This window comes from Camelus ferus, chromosome X (genome assembly GCF_009834535.1).
Source record: "Camelus ferus isolate YT-003-E chromosome X, BCGSAC_Cfer_1.0, whole genome shotgun sequence".
Taxonomy (NCBI): Eukaryota; Metazoa; Chordata; class Mammalia; order Artiodactyla; family Camelidae; genus Camelus; species Camelus ferus.
The window spans coordinates 75,023,190-75,042,058 of NC_045732.1; the positions used below are offsets into that span (position 1 = coordinate 75,023,190).

The following is an 18,869-nucleotide window of genomic DNA, read 5'->3' on the forward strand; positions in this document are numbered from 1 at the left end:
GGAGCCTGTGTGTGTTTTCCCTTACATGGTAACAGGGAGTTTGCAGCTGTGGTTAAGTTGAGAATCTTGAGATGGGGAGATTATCCTGGATTGTATGGTTTGCTCCAATGTAGTCACAAGGGTCCTTATAAGAGAGAGGCAGTGTCATAAAGAGAAAATGTAATGATCAGAGGTGACGTCAGAGAGAAGATGCTGTATTTCTGGCTTTGAAAACGGAGGAAGGAGCCATGAGGCAAGGAATGCAGGTGGCCTCTGGCAGCTGGAAAAGGCAAGGAAACTGATTCTCTCCTAGAGCCTTTGTTAGAGCAGACAGAGATAGCTAGATAAGAGCAGAGCAAGGGGGACCCTGGCCAAATGGCAGGAATTGGGCAAAAAGGAGGGGCATGGGCCAAATGCAGGAAGCCATACATCATGTAAACAACAGAGTCCCTGGGCAGAGAAAGAAAAGCAGGAACCTCTGGGCTGATAAGAAATCACACATTTTGGGGTGATGAGTGGCCTGGAGGACGACAAAAAAGGTCGGAAAAGGCAGGAATCTCCAATGTCTGAATGTAACCTTTTGCTCATTATGCCCTTATTTCAATAAAATTAGCCTTGCAGATTAGAAGTACCCATCATGCACCGACACCATGACACTTCTGATCCTGACTAAATGAGGACAAAAATCCCTTCTCCCCTCGGGAAGGTGGACCTAAGATGAAAACCAGGGAGTACGACCCCAAGCCCCTCCCTCCTTGATGAATATTCTGCCCATTCATTTTTACACTCTATGTAACTAACTGGCCAAAGAAACTCAGGGCAGCCGCTCACTGAGCCAGCCTGCTCTCCCCTTGAGAGTGGACTATCTACCCCTTAATAGTTTCCCTTCTTAACCTCCCTGTCTCGTCTCTGAATTCTTTCTGTGATGGGACAAGAACCTAGTCACCAGCAACACCTTCAGAAGGAAACCTTCTGCCTTCCTAAAGGCCTAGTGAACTGATTTGGGCTTTTCACTTGCAGTCTTGTAAGATAGTAAATTCATGTGTGTTTTTTTAAGCCACTAAATTTGTCTTAATTTGTTACAGCGGCCATAGAAAACTAATATAACCCCTGACAAGAGATTCCCCACACAACAAAAGGATCTTTTTAAAAATTAAAATCCTTCCACGGCAGCTCTAAGCACTCAGAGGAGAGTCCAAAATATTAACACATCCTCCAGGGCTCTGTGTTCTGGGTTGAACTGTGTCCCTCCAAAATCCATATGTTGAAGTCCTGACCCTCAGGACCTCAGAATGCGACCTTATTTGGAGAGAGGGTCTTTACGGGGGTGATCAATTTAAGTTATATTATTAGAGTAGTCCCTAAGCTAATATTCGGTCCATTCGGTTCATTAAGGGGAAAAAAAAAGGAAATTTGAACACAGAAACATACAGATAAAGAGAAGACAATGTGAAAAGACACAGGGAGAAGATGGCCAAGTTGAAAGCAAGTGGAGACGCCTGGAACAGATCCTTCCCTCACAGCTGTCTGAAGGAACCAACCCCGCCAACAACTTGATTTTGCACTTTTAGCCTCCAGAACTATGAGACAGTAAATTCTGGTGGTTTAAGCCACCCAGTCAGTGGTACTTGTTACAGCAGCACTAGGCTACTAATTCACCCTGCATGACTCGGCCTCCACCTACCTTTCCAGGTATGTGGTGAGCTAGTCTCCCTGTCTCTCTGCCCCCAGCCACATGGGCCTCTCTCTTCCAAGCCTTCACATATGCTTCAGGCCATTTTCCCCCCTACCTCTTTACCTGATTAAGACCCTACTTACCTTTCAGGTGTCCTCTTAAATGCTACTCTTCAGAGACTTTCCCTCATCAACTATCTAAAGGCACCATCAATCTCCATTATTCATTCATAACACTGGCCTTTTCTATAACAGCTCATATAAAATTTTTAAATTACAAATATATTTTGGAGATTATTCTGTTAATGGCTGTCAGTGACTATGCCTATATTATTAACCACTGCATACACTGCCCCGGCACATTGCCAAGCATATCATAAGTGCTCAGTAAATATTTGTTGAATGAATGGGTAAATTCAGGACCAGAGACGAAGATCTCTGACAAAATCTGCTTCAAATTCACATTCTCTCATCTAGGCCTTACATCTCAAGAACAGAAATCTGATAGGCCATGCCTCTGTCTTGGTCAAAGGCTCCAGAAACAGAGTTGCTCCTCTCTCTACTCTTACCTTGTATATTGAGGACCCAGACTCCCAGATAAACGGGCATCACCATTGATAGCTGATCAGATGCAGTCCTGTTTCAAATCTAGGAAAACTTCTGGTGTACTGTGCCCTCAGGATGGTAACATTTCGGATATGGACAGGCAGAGAAAGAGCTCAGTGAAAGAAAGAAAACTACCAAATAGTCACCATTGGGGAAAAAAAGCAATTTAAAAGAAAAGCAAGTTTTAAGGAAAACTGATACTCAAAGTTTGAGGATTTCATGCTCCCCCAATAATTTTCCTTGTTAAGAAATATTGTAACCAGAGTCATCTTGATAATTGCTTCAAACCTCTGTTTCACCTTGCATGTGTAGACACTGCCATCACAGTCACAAATGGAGCCAAAAATCATAGAACTAGATGGACTAGATGGATACCTAAGCCTTAATGTACGTATGCAAATCTTTGCCTCATAAAACTGCCTTTTCTTTTTAAGTGTTAATGTTAACTCATTATCATACAGTTTCCTAGTACTTGGTAAAATCTCACTTCAGGATGGAATTGAGCAGGGAACATAGGTATCAATTTGCAAAGACTCCTTTTTAAAATTGCTCTTGTGTGACAAGCTTATGAGTCACGATGTTTGTGCTATTAATTCATTATAGATTCTCTTATCATGGTCCATCATTATTTTAGCTTGGCATGTTTTCAAGGCTTCTCAATAGCACTAGCAATTTGTTGTTTTTCTTTCTGGCTGCTTTAATATCTTACCCTTTAGAATGTTGATTTGCATTATGGAAAATTTGAAAATATTCTCAATTAAAGTTGTCTCCTGCAATACTAATTTCGAGCTAGCCATCAAGACGAAGGGCCCCAGCTGAATGTGAAAATCAGGCTTTGAAGTTCCTACATTAGCTCTTTCTTTGAGATGCTGGATGGTGTTAACATATCACCATTGATTCAACTGTTTTCACAGTTGAATTTGTTGTTCTAGTCATCATTCCAATCAAGCCATCTGGCCCTTTTGGCCATTAAGAAGACCAAATCAAATCAACTGTTCAATCTCTTGGCAATCGACCCATAAAATGGTCAATATAATCAATCCTGTCAAGCTAGCCTCAATCCTGCAGGGGAAAGCTGCTAAAACACCACCCTTCCAGGGAAGGCAGATTGTTTTGCTTTCCCTGTCAGCTAGTGCAGAATAATGTTTTACTGCTTCTATGGTAAAGGCATCTTTAATAAATAATGACAGCTTAGTACTCACATTGCTTGAGTTTCAGGTTTTTAAATATTAATGTTCACAATACACCTATGCAAATGATAAGTCAGTTTGTGTGTGTGTGTGTGTGTGTACACAGCCATCAGTTTCCTTTGGTCATCCATAAAATTCACTGTGCATTTCTTTATGTGACTAGAATCTTAAAAGTTAAATAGCCGAGAAATGAATGAAGAGATAGAAATCACATTGAATTACCATAAAAGCAGTTATGGAACTAGTGAACACAAAAGAAAAACAAAACACTTTGCTGAAAATCAATTTTTTGGACATATGCATACATGGGGACATCAAGAGATGAAGAATTTTGAGAAAGTATGGGTTTCTTTAAAGGTACAAATAAATCATAAAATGTTGAACTGAACTATTTTCAAGCTAGAAACCATAATTCTTTGTAATTTTTGTTACAACTTGACTTCAGTAAACAACATTTATAATATTTGCAAATGAGATTAGGAGACAATAATCATGATGTTTCGATTCTGTGATTTTATATATTAGGAGCTGTATAAAGTCTTAATGTTTGCTACTCCTTATGGGGAGGCAGGCTGGCTGTATTATTTCCATATAAATTTAGAGTATTCTATTTTACATCTTAAAATTGGGTCATTGCAGCCAGAAAATTCACACCAAATTGCAGTTCCTGGACACACAGGCAGAGTTGTCAAAATATTCTCATCAGCTGAGTAAATTTTTGCTCAGAGCAAAAACAACAGACTGGAAAACACAAGTACCCTGTAAGCTATCAATTAGTGCACACATGAGAATAAACTCGTATCAAATAGAAATTATGTCTGTGACATAAAACACACACACACACACACACACACACACACACACACGCATACAGAGCTACACATTTGATGGTATTCATCTGAAATAAACAGTCTTTTAGAGAATGTCTCCTTGGCAGAAACCCTCGTCTCTGATTAGAAAATGGAAGGTATTATCATCATTTATTTTTAGTTACAGAAACAAATTTCAGTGTGTCAAATGCCAACACAGCAACAGACTCAAATCATATGTTAGCCTTTGATAATGGAACCTATAAAGAAATCTAGGACTGAAGAAAACAGTAACAACCCAACATCCTGATGCATCTCAAGGGACTGAGATACTAGGCTGAAATCAGAGATCAGAAAGGAGGGGCCCTGCATGGGTTCTCTAGTAGGAGGATTGTTTCTAGAAAAGATTTTGGGAGAGATTTTCACCAGCCACTTTCAAAGAAGAGTTTGAATGAATGAGATCCTAGAGAAGGAGATGAATTATAAATTACTCAGGTAAAAGGCAATGAGGTCCTGGATTAGCGTTGATTATAGTGAAAGCTATGTCTGAATGGTTTTGTGATGAAGAAAGATTCCACATGATTGAATGTAAAATGGGTTAGAGTATTGTCAAGTTTCCCCCATTTATGATTAAGCCAGCTACTTGGGCTCTTTATCTGCTGCAGAAACATGCTCCATTAATTATTTGCTTTCTCTCTTGTAACTTCAATTACTTCCTAGATATTGGGTCTTTCTTCTCTGCCTACAATTAACCACAAATCTATCTGGCTTGAAAACAACAAAAAAGAAGAACAAAACCCTTCATTCAGCTCTGAATCCTCCTCACCTATCAGATGATCATTCCCCTTTTCTCTCGTTCTAACCCCCTTGAGAAAATAGTTTATAAATTGTCTTCCTCCCTTCAGCTCATCTCAACAATTCAATGAACATTTAATGAGCATCTACTATGTATCAAGGGATATGTAAGGAAAGAGAACACAAAGGCAAATAAATACATAATCCCAACTGTCAAGAACTATGCAGCTAGTAGGGAGAGAAAAGTATAAACAAATCCAAGTATCCTATCTGAACTCTTGTTACATAAACATAGAAACCAAACCTTTTGGACATATTTTTTGAGTTAAAACAGATAGTTCTCATTATCTGACTCTTACTACTTATGACTCAAAATTCAGGAACAAAATATATTCAGGTCACATGGTGTTCTTTCTTATCTGAACCATCACAGTCCAAACTTGGGAACCAAAAAGACTTGGACCACAAGGGAGGCTTGGTTTTATACTATAATGTGATACTTCAAATAGCACAAGTATGTGCAAGAAATATTAGTACAACTTCCTCTATAAAACCAACACTTATTTCATGTTTGATAACACTAATACTGAAGCTTTTAAAACTGTTGGTTACTCCCTTATTTTTGATTCTCTCCTTCACTGGCCTCCATGACAAAATTTGTTCTCTACATTTCTAATTGCAACTCTTACTGTCTTAGCATCCTTCAGTAATGTCTTCCTTTCAAACAATAGAAGTATACCCTAGGTCTATGCTATTCAAAATGTGGCCTATGACCAAAACGTCAACATAATCTCAGAGTTTATGAGAAATGCAGAATCTCAGGCCCTCCCAAACTGAATGAATCAGAACCTATAATTTAATAAGATACCTCAGTGATTCATATACACATTAAATCTCAATAGATGCAGTAAAAGCATTTGGCAAAATTGAACATCCATTCCTAATAAAAACTCTCAGCAAAGTAGGATTATAAGGGAACTTCCTCAACCTGAGGAAACTACAAAACTACAGCTTTCATATTTAAGGGTAAGAGATGGAATGCCTTCCCTTGAAGACTGGAAACAAGGCAAGAATGTTAACTCTCACCACTCCTATTCAGCATTGTTCTGGAGGTACTAGCCACTGCAGAAGGCAAAAAAAAGAACTATAAGGCACACAGATTGAAAAGGAAGAAATAAAACCATCTCTATCTGCAGATTACATGATTGTCTATATAGAAAACCTCAAGGAAAGTATGAAAGAGCTGATAGAACTAATAAGTGAGTTTAGCAAGGTCTCAGGATACAAAGTTAATATGTAAAAATAAATTGTATGTCTATATATTAGCAATGAACAATTGGAAATTGAAATGTACCATTTACAGTAGCATCAAAAAACATAAAATATTTTTATATAGATCTAGGAAAATACATGCAAGATCTATATGTGGAGGGAAAAAAAAATCCTGTAAAACATTATTGAGAAACATCAAAGGAGACCTAAATAAATGGAAAGACATACCACATTTATGGATGGGAGGACTCAATATTGTTAAGAGGTCAAATCTCCCTAAACCAATGTACAAATTCAACTACAATTGCAATCAAAATTCTAGCAGGAATTTTTTTTGTAGAAGTAGACAAGTTGGTTCAAAAAAAAATTCATATAGAAAAGGAAAGGAACTAGTATAGTCAAAACAATTTTGAAAAAGAACAAAGTTAGAAGAATCATTCTACCTGATATTAAGACTTACTATATTGCTACAGTAATCAGAGAATATGATATTGGCAAAAGGATAAACATATAAATCAATAGGACAGAACAGAGAGTCTAGAAATAGACCCACACAAATATGACAAACTGATTTTTCACAAAGGATAAAGCCAATGGTGTTTGTACAACTGGATATCCACATGCAAAAATAAAAAACAACTTAATCCATACATCACATCATACCCCAAAATTAACTCAAAATGAATCACAGACCTAAATGTAAAAGCTAAAACTATAAAACTTCTAGAAGAAAACAGATCAAAATCTTTGTATCCTTGGTTTAGGCAAAGATTTCTTAGCCATGACATCAAAACATGATCCATGAAGAAACTGACAAATTAAGAACTTCAAAAAAACACTATTAAGATAATGGAAAAAGATGTCATGACCGTGTAAGAAATATGTGCAAATCATATGCCTCATAAATGAGTTGTAGCCAGCATATAAAAGAACTTTCAAAACTCAGTATTTCTCAAAAAGTTAGGTACAGAGTTACCATATGACCCAGCAGTTCCACTTCTACATATATATCCAAAAGAACTGAAAACATATGTCCTACACAGAATTTGCACATGAATGTTTATAGCAGCATTATTCATAATAGCTAACAAGCAGAAATAACCCACATGTCTATTAACTGATGAATGGATAAACAAATTGTGGTATATCCATACAGTGGAATACTATTCAGCCATAAAAGAAATGAAGTACTAGTACTTGCTACAACATGGATAATCCTTGAATAAATTTATGCTAAAATTTAAAAAATAGACACAAAAGGCCATATATTATATGATTCCATTTATATTAAATGTCCAGAATATACAAATCTGTAAAGATAAAAAGTACATCAGTATTTGCCAGGGGCTGGAGCCAGGGGAAGTGGAAAGTGACTGATAAAGAGTACAGGGTTTCCTTTTGGGGTGATGAAAATTAGATAGTGGTAATGGTTGTAAAATTTTATGAATATACTAAAAATCAGTGAATTGTTTAAAAGGGTGAATTTTATGGGATGTGAGTTATATCTCAACTGAAAATAACCCTCAATAAAAATGGGAGGAAAATACCTTAATAATAACAACTTAATTAAAAATGGGCAAAATATTTGAACAGAAAGTTCACCCAACATATATAGATGGCAAATAAGGATATGGAAAGGTGTTCATATTTAATCATAGAGAAATTCAAATTAAAACCACATTTAGATATCACTACGCGTTGTTCAGGATACTATAAAATAAAAAAAAGAACTGATATTATTAAGTACCAGCAGGATGCAAAACAACCAGAACATTCATACAATGCTGGTAGGTACAGCCACTTTGGAAAACAGTTTGGTAGTTTCTTATAAACTTAGACATAAACTTACCAGACAACAGAGCAATCACATTCCTGATTATCTACCAAACTGAAATTAGAAATAATATTCACACAAAAGCCTGTATATCACCAAGTGGAAACAACCCAAATGTGTGGATGGATATACAAACTGTGATGCATCCATAAGATGGAATATTACTTGGAAATAGAAAGTTATGAACTACTGATACACTGAACAATATGAGTAGATCTCAGATGCATTATACTATATAAAAGAAGCCAGTGTAAAAATGCTTTATTATGCATGATTTTTTTTTTATGACATCCTGGAAAAGGCAAAACTATGAAGACAGCTCAAAGATCGATGGTTGTCAGGGGTAGGTGGAAGGTTTGATTACAAAAGAGCAAGGGGAATTATGGGGTGACTCCTACTGCACAAAATGTATACATTTAAAGAAAAGAGAAAACATGTAGCTCAAAGATCCCTTTCTCTGTGAAACCTTTTTTGCATTTTTGGTGTCAATTAAATTTGTCCTTTTCTTGCAACTTCATCATAGCACGTATCAGCTTCCATACCATTATGAGTTAATGTAGGCATCCTTACTTTACATTTGACTATGAGCTCCTTGATGACAAGAGCTCCTTTGAATATTTAGCACTGCTGGTCTTTGTACAGAGTGGATGCTCCAGAAAATATTTTAAGTGAAGGAGAGGAAGACTTTGAATGTTTCTAAGCCTGAATGAGTGAGGCAACGATGGCGCCCCTAACAAAGACAAGGAGCAGAGAAAGGAAGGCAAAGAGTTAGGTAGACAGAGCATGAAATGGCATGATGCACATGACCCATTGCCATTTCCTTGCCCTACTACATGCCACAAGCCTTCAGACTGAGTGAAAATCAGGGCCCAGTAGGTTGACACTGCTATCACCACATATAGAGAAGAACCAAGAGACCAGGCAAGGCTGAGACAAGTAGGATAAGCAACTAAAATCAGCAAAATAGAATACATACCAGAACAGGGAAGACAGTGACCAAAGGAAAAACCCCAAATCCTAAGGTCACAAATGGAGTTTTTGCCACAGAAGACAATAAGGCAGCATCCTTGAATAGCCTGATGCAAAGAGAATAATCTGGAATCTAAAGCACAAACTTATTGACAACAGCAACTACATTTGCATAGCACTTTCTATTTTTCATACTGCTTTTCCAGTCATTATCTTGTTTGGTCCTTGTAGGTTTTTAATTAGCAAAATTATTTACATATTATACATATTTATCATCTTTTCCCACCACCAAATAAAGCAATAACATTTCCACAGGCACTTATGATTCATTTCTTATTAGCTCAACACTCAAATTTTCCATATTTTCCCTTCATATACAGTTTGCTCCATAGACCAATATTCCTCCTGGAGCTCTTGTTTACAGTGTGTCTGCTATCACCATGAGTCTTTTTCTCATATATATTTCTCTATATATGATTATATATTACATATGTATTTTATTGAGATATAATTGATATATAAATTACATTAGTTTCAGGTGTAAAAAATAATGATCCCGGGGGGAGGGTACAGCTCAGTGGTAGAGTGCATGCTTAGCATGCATGAGGTCCTGGGTTCAATTCCCAGTACCCCCATTAGGAAATAATAAATGAATGAATAAATGAATAAATAAACCTAATTATCTCCCTCCCCTCAAAAAATAATGATCCCACATTTGCATATATTGCAAAATGACCACCACAATAATGCTAGTTAATATCCATAGTTCACATGTTTGTTTTCTCGTGCTGAGAACATTTACAATCTACTCTCTTAGTAACTTTCAAATATAAAATACAGTATCATTAACTATAGTCACCATGCTGTCCATCACATCCCCAGGACTTATTTATAACTGGAAGTTTGTATCAAAATTTTGACCACTTTCACCCATTTTGTCCCCACACAACCACAGTGAATTTCTAGCTCCCAAATCATGATGCTAGATCTTTCTTCTTGCCTGCTTTCCTTTAAGAGGACCTGATGACTTTTTCTGGAGATCGAACAGTCCTACTAATGCTACCCCTAATGTCATCCATAATCCAACTAACTCAAAAAGCTTTTCAGTGAGACACCTCCAAAGATGAAGAACAAAGGCATCTCTTTCTCCTATTATCTTCTTGTTTTCTTAAATTGAAGTATAATCAGTTTACAATGTTGTGTCAATTTCTGGTGTACAGCACAATGTTTCAGTCATATATATACATACATATATTTGTTTTCATATTCTTTTTCATTATAGCTTACTACAAGATAGTGAATATAGTTCCCTGTGTTATACAGTAGGACCTTGTTGTTCCCCTATTTTATATATAGTGGTTATTATCTGCAAATCTTGAGCTCCCAATTGATCCCTTCCCAACCCCTTTTCTCCTCTGGAAACTGTAAGTTTGTTTTCTATGTCTATGAGTCTGTTTCTGATTTGTAAATAAGTTCATTTGTGTCTCTCCTATTATCTTCTATTAAGCAAGTATGGTGTCTCCTCTGAAACTTTACATTAATTTTAAACAGTTGTATATTATATATAGCACATTAGAGTTTTGTCCTGATTCTTCTTGTCCCTACAACCACTTAAAGATATTTAAAATTCTTCTCTTCACTGAATTTATCAGTTCTTTTCTTATATTACATTTTCATTTCTCACTTGTTCTAAATCCGCAGTCTTTCGTGTCCATTCTGAAACACTCCTTTTGGTTTTTGAAAATGTTTTTCCTTTTGAGCAGAGAGGTTTCTCGTTAGTCATTTATGTTTTTCTCTTTCAATGCTACAAAGATGGTCTATGCAACGAAGTACTGATACGTGCTACAACATGAATGAAACTTGAAAACCTTACGCTAAGTGAAAGAAGCCAACCCCAAAAGAACACATACTATATGATTCCATTTATATGAAATGTCCAGAATGGGCAAATCCCTAGAGATAAAAAAGAAGATTAGTAGTTGCCCAGAGCTGAGGGGATGGGAGAATGGGGTATTATTGCTAATGTAATGGGGTCTCCTTGGGGGGAGATGAAAACTTAAATCTGGATTGTGAGAATGGCTACACAACTCTAAATTTACTAAAAATAAATCACTGAATTGTACATTTTAAATGGATGCATTTCTGGTATGTAAATTACACCTGAACAGAGCTATTTTTAAAAAGAGCCAATGACAACTGTGGTCTAAAGAGCAAGCTTCATGACTGTCCTTCTGTGACACAAAGCTGACTTCCTCCTGACTCTGCTCTATCATTTTAAAAGGCCTCAGTCATTAAATTCATGCAGGATATCAGGAGGAAGTATATATCATTAAAATACAGGAAAATCGGCACCACAAAATGTTTAAATAGTCTTACCCTGTGTTCCAGTGATTCCAAACCTTCTGCAATTGCCCAGGTACTGACCACCAAATCTACCTAACTCTCCATACATTGCCAATGCTATTTTTCTTGGCTAGACCTCCAGTTCTTGCTGAGGTGTAATTTACACCACTGACGAGCTCTAACACATAATTTGTAAGTAGAAAAAAGTTTACATGTTTCAGATCATAAAAGTGATGCTACTTACCGTAAAATGTTCAGATGGAAAAAACAGAAAAAAAAGAAAAGAAAAGAAAAGAAAAAGCACATAGAAAGATACCCACTGCCCAGATGTAATTAGCTAACATTTTCTAATTGTATCCTAGACAAAGATGAAATGATTACTATACAACCTGGATCTCTTTTTGTATCAGTAAACACAGTCATATATCATTTTAAGGGCTGCATATTATTCTATCACAGGATTAATAAAATTTATTAGTAGTATTATTTAAATTGGTTATAAAGCTTGCCAAATATGAACAGCATGGATGTGAACATCTTTCTACATAGATATCTGCATATTTGTCTGATAAATTTCTAGAAGTAGAATTGCTAAATGAAGGGCTATTCACTTTTCAATTGAGGTTGATTTGATAAATTTCCTCCTTCCAGTATTACCATCTTATGTTCCTATCAGCCATGTACGTGAATACCCAGTTTGCCCAACACTGTCATCAATTTCTCCATCACTGCAAACCTGAAAGAGTTTAAAAAGGTATAGAAATTGTTTGTTTGCATTGCATTTATCTAATTACCATGGATGTTGGCTTTTCCTTTTTATTTAAAATTTATATTTCTACCTTTGAATTATTTTATACTGAGGTGTTAGCCTTTAGAATGATTTCTAAACGCTTTACGTTCAATATGTATGCTACTGAGTTAGATGCCACTGTGGCACTGGTGGACCTATTTTGTGGCTGGTTACTTATGTGGAACTCTTTCTGGCCAGGAGTCTTTGTCTCTAGTATCTGTGATTCTTTCATTTATTTACCTCTCTGATTCTCTGTAGATGTTGCCAAAGTTCTTTATGTATTTTCCACACTCAGGTGAGTTACTGAGCCTACTCCTCTGACCTTAGGAAGCCATTCTCTTGTGATTTCTGGAACTATATGCAATGAAATATGAGACGTCATTTAGAGTAGTCATTAATAATATGGGTACTGAAATGAGATCTGGAGTTGAATCCCAGTTCTGCAACTTAGTTGTTCAGTCCTCAAAAGTTGACTTGATTTCTCTAAGTCTCAATATCCTCATTTATAAAATGGAATAAATGATAATAACCCCCTGAGAGTGCTATTTGGGGGATCTGATGGGATGGTACATGTTATATACTTTTCAGTGACTGCCAAAAAATTCTTGATAAAAATAGCACTTTTAGTATTACTATTACAATAGAGATGAAGGACAGATGGAAATAAATGGATTTTTTGGAATTGGAACTGTGTCTCATTGATACACTAGAAAATAAGTGATCATACAGTAATCCATCTGAGTTCCAGGATCTACCGGAGCATCAACTGAACCTAGAAACCATCAAAGCGAAATGAAGCTGAACACAAACCAAATATTTATAGTCTTACCTAATTCCGCCTCTTTATTCCCAGTGTCATATGGCTTCACAACCCACCGTGCTTTCAACCAAATCCAAAGTCCAGAACATCGATCACCAAGCATATCAAGCTGAACACGGTGGGTGCTGGGAGGTGTCACAGTAAAGTACTGACTCTGTTACTACTAATAAACAGACTGGCACCGAACCATCAGGCTCACAGGCTTCTGTTTCCTCTGAAGAGTAGCCCACTTTTAGTCTAGGGCCCTAGATGTGAGCCATCCCAAACTTCCCACCTGGCTGCTGGAATTTAGGAGAACCTCATTACCAAACACGTGGGCAACAAAGCAGGAAAATAGATGCCCTGGATAAACACAGCTCCAGAGTTTCCATCTCTCAACTCAAAGACCTATTCCAGGCTCTAATTTCGAGTTCTATCTTCCTTATAGCTCTCCCGGCATTTGCAGAATAAACAGAATAAAAAGAGACAGGCGATTTGCCAGTCTTCATTCTCCAAGATGGACAGAGTGCCAAGAGGCACGTTTAGGGGAAGGGAGGGTCAGCTTCTGGCATGCCTTTAGCCCAAGCAACGCCACACATACCTCAACAGTACAGCATTCGTCCTGGGATTCCTTGTGTTGCTCAGCTGTGAGCAGTCTCTCCAGTATTATAGCAAATGCTGATGAGGACTGTGTTTTTTGCAAATATTTATGTTGCATAGGCAACTTCGAAGCTCCCATAGCAACCCAGCTGGTTCCAAGAAATAATGAAATATTAGTCTAGCCTTATGGAAGGCACCACACTGGCTCTCTGCACAGAAGCCAAAAGTCATGGATACGGTGGGATTCAATCTGGGATTACAAACCAAGTCTCCTGACCTCCTTTCAGAGGCGTGTTCTACTATGTCACCCACTATTTCAGGAGTTGGTAACCTTTTAAATATTTTATACCAAAGATTTGTATTCTGAAACATTGCTATTGTCATGGAGGGAGCATGGGAGTGTCTGTCAACTGCTTCTTCTCCTGGTCCAAGATGGTGCCCTCAAGCAGCAGGAAGGGTGGGGTAAAAATTTGCTCAGCTTTCTATATATGCCCTTATAAATCTCAGCTCTTCAGGCTGTGGGTGGGAGATAGTAGGTGAACACTATGTTCCTTGTGGGTTGTAGACCTATAGATTCATTCATCAGATTATTTAAGTTTTAAAGAATAAGTGGACCTAAAGACATGAACTATAGTCAGGGAAGTTTTATTTATGGTCAAGAGGAACTGTCATGGCAGTAACAAGGCTTGACCAGTCTGGGGCATCATAAAATAAGAAAAGGTATTCCTTGAAGAGATAGACCAGTGGTGAGCTAGTCTGAGCCTCACATAAGAAGAAAATAAGTATAACCTATAAAGAAATATATGCCCCTTGATATGGGCAAAAGTCACAGTCATTTATACCTTTTGGGCTATCTTCTCAGGCCACAACCTTGTCTATATAAAGTGTACCAATACTCACTCCCAGAGGTAGACACCCAACTCAAGAGTAGGCAACCCAATGGACGATCAGTAGCCAATGACATTTTCTCTCTCAGAAATCTGAACTAATTAATCACAGAAAGTGAGAATGTGGCGCTTAAGCTGATTTGAGATCAGTTTTCTTCTTTGCAAACAAAAGAGACCTACGTAAGACAATGAGAAAAATATATACATGTCTGTCCCCAACTGAAAAAACTCAACAGAACTCTTCATCAAAGGTAAGTAGACAAAGTAAAGTTGTCTTAGATTTAAGAGCTGGGTGTGGTTGACAGCTATTGTGATCAGAAGACACAAAATTTTTAATTTCAGGAGAGCAAAGAAGGAAGTCAATGTCCCAAAGCTGGAAAAGGCTGGAATACGTGGAAAGCCAGAACTCTGGGTTGACCAAGTAACTTGGCAGGCAGGAGGATCACCAGTGATTATATTGGAAAAGTTTCATCCACTTTCTACCCTTTCTTTCTTTTGGAAAGAATACACGAATGTTCTTGATTGATGGAAAGTCCATACTCCTTCTAATCACAGATAGGAGGGTCTGAGGGCAGAATTCCTGAACTACCTTAGAATTCATTTCACCCCAGAATGGTCCACCTGGCAGCCCCCGGGAACCACCTTGGAGAGATACCATGTCTTACCGGTCAGAAGAGTAAATAAAACCAGGAGACTAATGATACTTATTATAGGAAATTAATAATAGCCATCACTGATATAACATCTACTATATGTTTCTACACTAAGAGGTTTATACATATTAACACATTTAATCCTGACAAGGCACTATTAGTTTTATTATCCCCCATTTTATAGGCACAGAGAGATTGAGTGGCTTTCCCAAGGTTGCAGACCTGTTAAAAAGTAGAGCTGAGATTGGAACACAGGTTTTCTGGCCCCCAAGTCCATGCTTTTAACCAGTGTACTTTACTGCCTCTATTAAGACTGGTGCTTAGCTGACTAAATTGGAGAGAACTTGGCAAACCAATCCCTGATTACCAGTTTAGAAGACAGCATCTTATACGTGGACCTTTCACAGAGGAGTTTGCATGAGGAAGCTCTGGAAAATCATAAAAAATGAAACAGGAATATTATCAGTAGCAAAATCTTAGACATAATGGCAGGTTCTGGAGGAAATAGATGAAGAGACAACTTGTAAGCATCCTCTCTAGTATATAAACCATTCCTGGGTGTGGCGGGCACTGCAGTCTTTGTTGCTGTTTAACACTTTGGGTACCTTTTTCTGAGGCTCAACTCTTCACTTTCATCTTTCCATGCTTCCTACCCTGCCAATGTCTCATCATTTTGATGGTTCTTGCTTGAATTCTCCTCGTTAGCCACGTGTCATTTGCATTAGGCAGTCCAGAATTCGGTCGAGTACTCCAGGAAAAGTCCAACCACCGCTGAGTCTACTGCAGTTTTGAGGTCCTGTATCTCTTTTTGAGGTCCTGTATCTCTTTTTGTTCATTAAAACATTATACGATAAATTGCTGACACAGTCCTACCTTGTTGTATCCTTTTACTACTTTAGCAAGGATTCTTAACGTATACTCCAGCTATAAGACCCGTGAGTGGGTTTCAGGGCAATCTGAACCTCCTGAAATTTTATATAAACCATGTGCATGTGTCTGGCCATGTTTTCGGGGGGAGACTTTCTAATGCACTCATTAATTCTCAAATTGATTTGTGAAAAAGCCAAACCAAACTAACAGACACCTCTCCCAATTCTCTTCCTTCCACTTTCAAATTAAGCCAGAACAAGCACAGGACTTTTTCTCCAGTTGTTTCACAATGTACATGTTCCAACTGAATTCTAATCACAAAACTATGGCGTTTGACAGGACCACAAATGCCATCTATTCAAGACCTCTGCAGGCTACCTCCTTCCACAACTGGGGCCATTCCTTCCACCAGCCCCCACACACAGACACACACACACACAGCACCCCAGTCTAGTTGTCAGGACAGGTCCTTACCTTAGGAAGAAAAAGAGTTAAGGTATTTCAGATCAACTTTCATAGTACATCAAATCATCTTGGCTTTATATCTACCCATAATCTTTTATTTTTTATATGTTTAACAGTTTTATTGAGGTATAATTTATATAACATGAAATCAACCATCAGCCATAATCTTTCACTCCAGTTCTAATGGCTAGATTTCTGCCTTATTCCTTGCTCCACGATTCAGATACATGGACTCTGTGCTGTATTCTCTGCACCCAAGTCCCCGTCTTATAATGATGCCTGGACCATAGTCCCTCTAAATTTCCCAAATGTCCCTCAATGGACTGGAGTCCCGTTCCTTTTCCTTTTCCAAGGAAATTAGCACTTTGTAGGCCCCCTACTATATTTTGGGTACTGCTTGGTGCTTTACATACGTTCCCTTAGTTAATTCTCACAGTGTTTTGAATACATCATGTGTCCTTATTTTTCAGAGGGGAAACTGAGACTTAAAGCAGTGAAATAATTCACCCGCGGCCATCTAGCTACTACCTGACAGAATCAAGACAAACCTAACAGAGAGACGACTAGTGGCAAAGTCTATGCTTTGGTCATGGTCTACATTCTCCATATCAAATATCTACTGAGATCTTAATATTATTTGATCTCTGATTCCATTTTCCACCTTTTGTTCCTGTTTCCAGATTTTATTCCATTCTCCACTTCTCTGGATACCAGCTACTTTGTTTTCTATCTAGAAAACCCATATTCTTTTTATGTTTCTACGCTACAGTCTCTTTCAGTCCCTGCCCCCTGCCCAGCCCTGTGCCCTTCCACCCCAGGCCACCTCCTTGAGTCAGTCGTAAAGTTGTTTACTCTTCCTCTTCGTCCCTCAGATCCATTCATTCCTGACTCTCCATCCTCACTGTCAAGCTCCTGTTCAGACTCCACCATCTCTCAGTGATTGCTTCCTTTCTCACGGCTCTGTCTTCAGTCCTGCTTCCCTTCCCCCTCCATTCGTTCTCCACCCAGCATCACAGATGCATCATGACATCCCCCTGTTTAAAACCTTCAGTGGTTTACCATTGCATGCAGAATAAAGTCCAAATTCTTCAACACATAACAAGGTCCTCTGTGATCTGGCCCCTGTCTTCTTCTCCAGCCCCATCTTCTGCCAACACAAGAGTTCATGCACCGTCACCCCATCAGAGTTTTAGCCACACTCAGCAACTAGTTAATCCCTGGACAAGCCATGATCTTTCAGAACTTCAGGACTTTGTACAAGCTGTTCTCTCTGATTCTGATTGTTCTGCCTTTCTTATTCACATTGTGTGACCTTCTAATCATCTTTAAAAATCTAGCTTGTAAGCTAATATTCGATGTGAAACCTTCAACTTCCCCAAGAGAAATAAAGATTTTCCCTTCGGGGGCTCCCACTGTGCTTTCCGTGTGCCTCCAGCATAGTTCCTCCTGCACTCTGGCGAATGGCATGTCTCTCTTCGCCATGAGAGTGCAAACTCAGTATTGACAAAGACTGCCTTGTTCCTTATTGACTTTCTATTCCCTGCATTTGGCACTGTGACGGGCATGCATCAGTGCCTACTGAATGGAGGAATAAATTACCTTTGCCTGTCACAGGCAAAATAATGTCCCCGCAAGGGACATTATTCCTAATCCCTAGAATCTGTGGACGTGTCACTTCACATGGCAAAAGGGGTATTTAGTTTGCAGATAAAATTGAGGCTACTCATCAGCTGACTTTACAAGATGATGATCATCTTGGATTATTCTGGGGGACCCAATGTAATCACAAAGGTCCCTATAAGTGGAAGAGGGAGGTAGGGGAAAGAGGGGAGACGGGACTGAGGCAGAGTGAGCCAGAGATCACAGCATGAGAAGTCAGCCCAGTGTCGCTGGCTTTGAAGGACATGAGCCAAGGAAAGTGGGTGGCCTCTAGAAGCTGGAAAAAGCAAGAAAACATTCTCCTCTAGAGCCTCCAGAAGTGAACACAGCCCCGCTGATCACCTTGTCTTGACGCTAGTGAAACCTATGTCAGAATTCTGAGCTACACAACTGTAAGACAGTAAAAGTGTATGAATAAATCAGTATGTAGATAAATTTATGTTGTTTTAAGCCCCAAGTTTGTGGTAATCTGTCATAGCAGCCATAAACAATTCATACAATGCCCAAAGTACGTGTTGCTATCATAAGGGAGGACTACCAATCACCTTGGGAGAGTTGTCTTAGCTGCAGGTCTAAGCTTTCAGGTCCACTGGGATCCCTTGGATATCCTCAAATTACAGACTTCTCGACTCCCCAACCCCAGATGCTCTGACTGACTGGCCTGGCAGGTTGAGA

General features: G+C 38.4%; 1 long non-coding RNA gene across 1 annotated transcript; it reads left to right on the plus strand.

The window, feature by feature from the left end:
* Nucleotides 1-1,169: 1,169 nt before the first annotated feature.
* On the plus strand, nt 1,170-18,389 carry LOC116662060. The gene is made up of 3 exons (XR_004318041.1): nt 1,170-1,319; nt 2,366-2,375; nt 18,379-18,389. It is a non-coding gene; the product is annotated as an uncharacterized LOC116662060 (long non-coding RNA).
* Nucleotides 18,390-18,869: the final 480 nt, after the last annotated feature.